We start from the raw sequence: 7500 nt of genomic DNA, 5'->3' as shown, positions 1-7500 counted from the left end.
TTCTATTCAGCTTCTCCACGTCCTCCTCTTTATACCCTTGTCTTCCATTTACGTTGAGAAGACAGGCTTAAGGACTTTAATTTACACTCACTATAAAGATATACAGTGCAGGGTTATCTAATAGAGGTGTTCATATGGTTCAAGGGCTTTAACAAAGGTAATGCAGACAAATTCATCATATTAAGAAAACAGGGCAGGACTCGCAATAATATAATTAAACTGGGGAAATTTAGGTTTAAAAAGGAAATAGGTAAGAACTGATTTACCAAGAAAGTAGTTAATGAATGTAATAGACTTACCAGTACTAACCATGCTGAAACTATCGGTTGATTTAAGAGGTTAGATGGCTCTATAGATGGGGATGCTAGGTGGTAATGGGCATGGAATTGTCTAGTGTAGGCCTTATGGTCTCTTATAGTCTCCTTCATGCTTACGTTCTTATGTTCTAAGTCGTCCACCAACCTCATCACCTCTTTCAGATCTCTCATCGTCTTTACCATCACTTACATCTCCTTCGTCGTCTAAACCATCAAATTCCTGTCTTCCTACTAGACCTTTACAACGTCTTTCCTTGCCCTCAAACTCCATTCTTTCCTTTCTTAAAAAAAAAAAAAAAATCTTACTATCATTTCTTCATCTCGCCCTTTTTAGCCTCCCCCCCCTTTTTTACTGTCATATCTTATTTCTTTTCTTTCTACAGTTCTTGTCATCGAACCCTTTTTCCAAAAACCCTATTCCCCTCCTACGTGTTCATGATTTCTCCTTCTTCCTCTTCTACTTCTCCTCCTCGCCTTTCTCCTCTTCCGTTGCCTCCTACTCCTGGAACTAAAATTCTCTTAAATTACCCTCGCCTCTTCACTCACTCCTCCCCCATTTTCTTTCTCTCTGTGTTTCTTTTTAATCATTTTACATCTTTGCTCCTCACCTTTAGCCTTTGTCTTAAGCCAGCTGCTGTGAAGTAATAAAAAAGGATTGTCGTCCGCTCAGGAGATGAAGTAAGGTGAAATGAGATCATTACTCCAACCCCGATCTCTCCTTCTGTATACTCTGAAGGAGTGGAAGGATATACAGCGGAGAGGTTGGGCTTGATAAAGTGTTGCAGACTGTAACGGGCTAAATCACTAAAACAGGGCGGGAATGAGAGAAGGAGAGAGAGAAAGAGAGAGAGAGAGAGAGAGAGAGAGAGAGAGAGAGAGAGAGAGAGAGAGAGAGAGAGAGAGAGAGAGAGAGAGAGAGAGAGAGAGAGAGAGAGAGAGAGAGAGAGAGAGAGAGAGAGAGAGAGAGAGAGAGAGAGAGAGAGAGAGAGAGAGAGAGAGAGAGAGAGAGAGAGAGAGAGAGAGAGAAAGAGAGAGAGAGAGAGAGAAGAAAGAGAGAAAGAGAGAGAGAGAGAGAGAGAGAGAGAGAGAGAGAGAGAGAGAGTGAGAGAGAGAGAGAGAGAGAGAGAGAGAGAGAGAGAGAGAGAGAGAGAGAGAGAGAGAGAGAGAGAGAGAGAGAGAGAGAGAGAGAGAGAGAGAGAGAGAAAGAGAGAGAGAGAGAGAGAGAGAGAGAGAGAGAGAGAGAGAGAGAGAGAGAGAGAGAGAGAGAGAGAGAGAGAGAGAGAGAGAGAAGAGAGACAAACAGAGAGACAACGAGAGACAAACAGAGAAAACCGAGAGGGAAACAAGAGAGAGAAGAGAGAGAGAGAGAGAGAGAAGAGAGAGAGAGAGAGAGAGAGAATATTTGTCAGAAGTACTGGGTGAATGGATGATTAAACTATCCCAGTATTCTTTCATCTACCCAATGTGCCAACTCCTTATCCACCCCGCTCTCCTCCTCACCTCCTCATTTCTCACTCTATCCATCCTCGTAGCACCCACCATATTTCCAAAACCTTTCATGGGAAGTATATGCTATGAGCGAATTTTCAATCTTTTTCAACTAATTTAGTGGTGCAAGACAGACACAATATGAATATAAACAACAATATACCTAGAACAGTTGATAAGTATACAAAAAATAAATAAATAAATAAACCGTGATATAGACAAAGAAGCATAAATATGATACTTTTTGTCATTTCATAAATTTCATGGGGCAGTGTTTTTTTTTTTTTTATAAACATGTTAATCTTCTAAAAGAGGATGACCCATTAAGAAAAGCTTGTGATCACTCTGTCTGGAAGTTTAAGAAGGAAATCAGCAACAACTGGTTTACCAACAGAGTAGGATAGACTAAGTAATCATGGATTGAGCACTGAAACAATTGTTTGTTTTACAAGAAGATTAGATCATTTTATGGATAGGAGATGGCAGGTGATAAGGGACATGGAACTGCCTAGTGTAGGCAGTCTCTTCTGTTCTTATGTTCTTATGCCCATATTACCTCAAGTCTTGGACAGCTTCCTCTAGACTCTCCTGGAAGAACCAAATGAAGTCGAGTGTGATTTCAGATCTTCGACTCCAGTCCTCAAATGACGCCTCTTCGAGAGTCATGCAATGCTGATGCCAGCCGGTAAATCGGTAGACGCGCCCGATTAAGCGGTAATTTGCGAGTCAAGTACTGACACTCAAATGGAACGCCACACCTCGGTCGTTGCTTGGGCAAGCAAACAGCTTGTAGCGACTTAACCTAAATTTGGCGGCACACTAAGCATTTCTCACTAACATGCTACTTGCTTTTGCTACTTCGTTTGGATACAAACGACTTCGGTTACGACCTTTTGGTTTTCAATTTTCCAAAGGTCAAATTACATTTGCGTCATTTAGTGATAAAGTAAATGACGAACTACGAGAAATCAAACCTATACGAAGGTTAGACGCATTGTCGAGGTGCTCTTGCGGAAGTCAAGAATATCATAACCGAAGTAGTTTCTACTAAATTAGTATAAGCAAGTAGCATAGTAGCCTAGTGTACCGACACCTCTACGCGGTAGATCTAATTAAAAACACCTCTATACTTAATGTACGTTCCTGTAAATGTATTTTGTAAATAAAACTTCTTTTCGCCAACAGTCATGTATATTCTGTTTCTGTAAATAATCCATGATAATCACATAACCAATATTATCTATTACTAAAGACCCAAATTATTATATACATTCATATCCCTACGGGTTTCTCTTGTCAGTTTCTGTATGTATATTACGATTAATAAAGTTCCGTCAGGGTGGGAAATAACAAAGTAACATAATGAATCTTTCCTTCAAGCTTAGCTTAATCAACGAATAGACGATGTTGATCGATGACCTCACTCTAGATCAGTGGTGCTTCACCTGGGGTACGAAACCTTAAGCCTGGGGTTACGAGACATGATAGTCAGTGTAATGGTACTGTATATTTACAATGAGAAAGCAAATAAGGTTTGTATCACTCATCCATATCATGTATTTGCATTGTATTTGTATTGGATGGGGGTACGAGGAAAGTTTCTGAGATATCAAGGGGTACTAAGGGCAGTAAAAAAGGTTAAGAACCACTGCAGTCTAGGTAAAGGGTTAAAACCACATCGATTAATCCCCTCATTACGATGACGTGTTACAGAGGCATAAAAACATAAGGATGAAGGAGACTGCAAGAGATCATAAGGCCTACTCTTGGCAATTCCATGTCCATTATCAACTATCATCCCCCATACATAAAATCATCTAACCTTCTCTTAAAGCAACCGATGGTTTCAGCTCTCAATGCATGGTTACTAAGTCTATTGTTGATAAACTAGTTCTTATCTATTTCCTTCTTAAATCTAAATGTGTTGAATTTAAATCCATTACTGAGAGTCCTGCCCTGTTGTTTTAAAATGATTATCATTTCTATATCACCGTTGTGGCAATTTTCGGGGAGGTGTGTAGGGCGAGAATTCGGTTCATCTCACGTACATATACTTAGTACAACTGTGATTCCTTTACCACCAGAGTCTTTGTCATTAGTTTGGATGGGCTCGGAGCACTCTCAATTTCCGAGGTTTTCTACAGGAGGCAACCTGTGACGATTTTCGACTTTGGGAAGAAATGAGGAGGGGCTGCAATTGTCGCAGCACTCCGTGTTTGCCCTCGGGCGGACGTGGAGTTCGACGTCCGGCGTCCGTCCTACCAGCGTCGGCTGAGAGAATACACTTGACCCATTGATCTTAAGAGAAACAGCCATAGATAATGAATTAATTTCAACTGAACAACCAAAAAAATGGTACCTTGTAGCAGTCTTCCTCTACGGGCTCTCTACACCATCGTTTACATCCGACCCAGCTAGCCTATGTTTGATTGTTTTTCATATATTAATGAAACAATTGAGAAATCGTGGAGTACATTTGTTTGGGCAGGTAATTCAGAGGTCGTTGGTAGCTCGTGTTGCATCGATCATATTTGTTTTATTAGTTTTCTTTTACTTCATCTTCATCAACATCTTTTCACTGTTTTCGTCTTCATCCTCCTCTTCGTCTTTCTCTTCATTTTGTCTTTGTCTTCATATTAATCTCTGTCTCTGTCTCTGTCTCCCTCTCTCTCTGTCTTTTTATTTGTCTTTGCTTTTGTCTTTGTCTTCGTCTTTGTCTTTTTGTCTTTGTCTTTGTCTTTGTCTTTGTCTTTGCTTCTGTCTCTGTCTTCGTCTACGTCTTCGTTTTTATCGTCACCCTCATCATCTTCCTGCTCTCATTCCTGTTCTCCCTCTTCTTCATCTTCATGTTCTTTTTCTTTTTAATTTTCGTATTCAATGTATTTTTCCTTTTATCTTTGCTCCTTTGACTATCCGACATCATTTGATAATCAAATATATATTCTATATGAAGTAAGCATATTTAATGAAGAAAGTAAAACCCATCTTCCAAGGGACTCTCCAACATGTATCAAATATATTTTTATGTATAAATCGAATATATTTACTGAAGAAACTTGACACAGTCTTCCGAGGAATTGAAGAGAGGGATTAAACAATTCTTCAATATCCATTTTTCTTCTTTAGAAAAAGGAGGGGAGAAATGGAAAGAAATGAAACTAAAAATGTGTTAAAGAAAAGTAAGCAAGGCAAAGGAAAAATTGTAGTCAAGACAAAAACTATCCTTAATTGATCGTACCAATATTGTAAAAAGCTATATACTTTCTCATATTTCCTAACAGAAAAATGACTGTATTTTAAAATACAGTATTTTTATCTGTAAAACGATGCACATTCTTTCTGTTCTTGTTTGTTGAATTATATAAGAAGTTATGTCAATTTATTGAACTACATGTGCTTTCTGACCCCAGGCATTATTCTATAAGTCTTTAATATATTTACAGAAACACCGTAAATTGTAAAATGAAATCCCCGGAAATAATTTACCAACACATTTTTCACATTTATGTATTATCATTTAAACTATTTGTACCTCTCTTGCTTAAATTATTGATGGCATACATATTTGCCGTGACAACCTTCAGGTAGTCTTCTATCTGTCTATCTGTATATCAATTTATATACTAATAGGCTTCTTTTCTTTAATACGAGCGGTTGCCAGCAAAGGCATGCACCAACCCTCACCCTTCCCACTGCCACCTTTCCTCCCACCTTTCAATCATTTCCCTAATATCTTCGCTTTTTGTGAACGAAAGGTCAGTCCCGTCCCGCCCACTACTCGGGTGAGAAGCAATGCAGTAGGACACAGCACATCCACAGGAAGGCCAGCCGCTTCATTTACATGGCGACCTTCACTCCTCGTCCCCTCATGTAAAAATGGAGAAGATGGATTAAAAAAATACATCCCCTACATGCCAAATAAACACACACATAATCTAAGAATTAAAGTCTTTGAGGTTTAAGCTATGAAGAATACAAACCATAATATAAGAAGATAGTTTTATCAAAATGCATTTCAGTATTTACTATAGGTGTATTGAAATAAATTGTCAAAGAAAAAATTGGAAATCAGTTCAGAGAGTAGAGTATTCTTTTTTTATATACACATTGGCATGTATTGAATGATTATGCATTTGACTATGTTTTAGGACAATCTACTGAAGGGCATGCCAAGACGGTGTCAAACCTGTTATATTTCCTTCTTAACATAACATAAGAACATAAGAATAAAGGAGACTGCAAGAGACCATAAGGCCTACACTACAATGTAATTGGTTCGGTTTAAAGTCGCGAACTCCCCCTATAAGGAGGCTAGCACGGTGCCCCTTACAGAGCGTGGAATTTGATGAACCAAAAGTTCCAAAAGATGGAAATATGTCTTGGGGATGAGACAGCCCATTCGAACTATATGAAAAGCTCAACCGGTCTCAGGTCTCTGAATCTGTAATAATTGGCCTGCTCTGCTTCCATTCCTATTCAATAACGATTTTCAAAAACTTCTTCCCAAGTGACTTCTCCACTTTCCATGAACCTTCATCTCTCAAATGTCACCTGGAAACACTCCTCACGATCAGTCGAACTCCAAGACGATCTTGCGGCTCACGAACAGTGGAATTCCAGGACGATCTTACGCATGACGATCAATAGAACTCTAAGACGATCTTGCACCTCACGGTCAACAGAATTCCAGGACGATATTGCACCTGTCGATCAATGAAACCCCAAGACAATCTTGCGTCTCACGATCAATGGAACTCCAAGAAGATCTTGCACCTCACGATCAAAGGATCTCTAAGACGATCTTGCGCCTCACGATGAATGAAACTCCAAAACGATCTTGCACCTCATGATCAAGAACTCCAAGACGATCTTGCGCCTCATGATAAATGAAACTCGAAGACTATCTTGCATCTTACGATCAATGGAACTCCAAGACGATCTTGCGCGTCGTAGTCAATAAGACCTAGAGAATTTTTATTCTCCTGAAGGGTCAATTGAACACTGATTCCTCAATCCACTCCTCTGCTAGAGAAGAGAATACTTTTCGTTGCTCTGTGATAAGCATTGTTCCTCTTTTCTGAACAGAATTGATGGGAAATAGATTTTTTTTTAAACGAAGGTGAAATATAACTTTCTTTTTTCCCTAAGAAAGGCCGCGGGCCTCGCCCTCCCAGGCTTCGCCGGGGGCTTGGCTGCACAAACAGCGGCCTACGGCCGCAGCGCTTCGCGCTCTAATCCTACGATAGGGATCCCGTGCTGGGGATCCCGTGTTGGGGTTCCACCCCGAGGCCGAGGCCGAACCCAAGGGACATTTTTTTCCTGGTCAGTTCAAGGGAACATGGCAACCACTGAGGACTTGCCACAACTGAGGACTTGCAACCACTGAGGACTTGCGACCACTGAGGACTTGCGACCACTGAGGACTTGCGACCACTGAGGACTTGCGACCTTTGAGGACTTGCGACCTTTGAGGACTTGCGACCTTTGAGGACTTGTTACCTTGGAGGACTTGTTACCTTGGAGGACTTGTTACCTTGGAAGACTTCTTACCTTGGAGGACTTGTTACCTTGGAGGACTTATTACCTTGGAGGACTTATTACCTTGGAGGACTTATTACCTTGGAGGACTTATTATACAACCTCGTAGGACTTGCAACTTCAGAGGACTTGCACCCTCGTAGGACTTACGACCTCG

The sequence above is a fragment of the Oratosquilla oratoria genome, chromosome 39 (assembly GCF_046742065.1).
Source record: "Oratosquilla oratoria isolate Oo_2021 chromosome 39, ASM4674206v1, whole genome shotgun sequence".
Classification (NCBI taxonomy): Eukaryota; Metazoa; Arthropoda; class Malacostraca; order Stomatopoda; family Squillidae; genus Oratosquilla; species Oratosquilla oratoria.
This window is presented reverse-complemented; position numbering follows the sequence as displayed.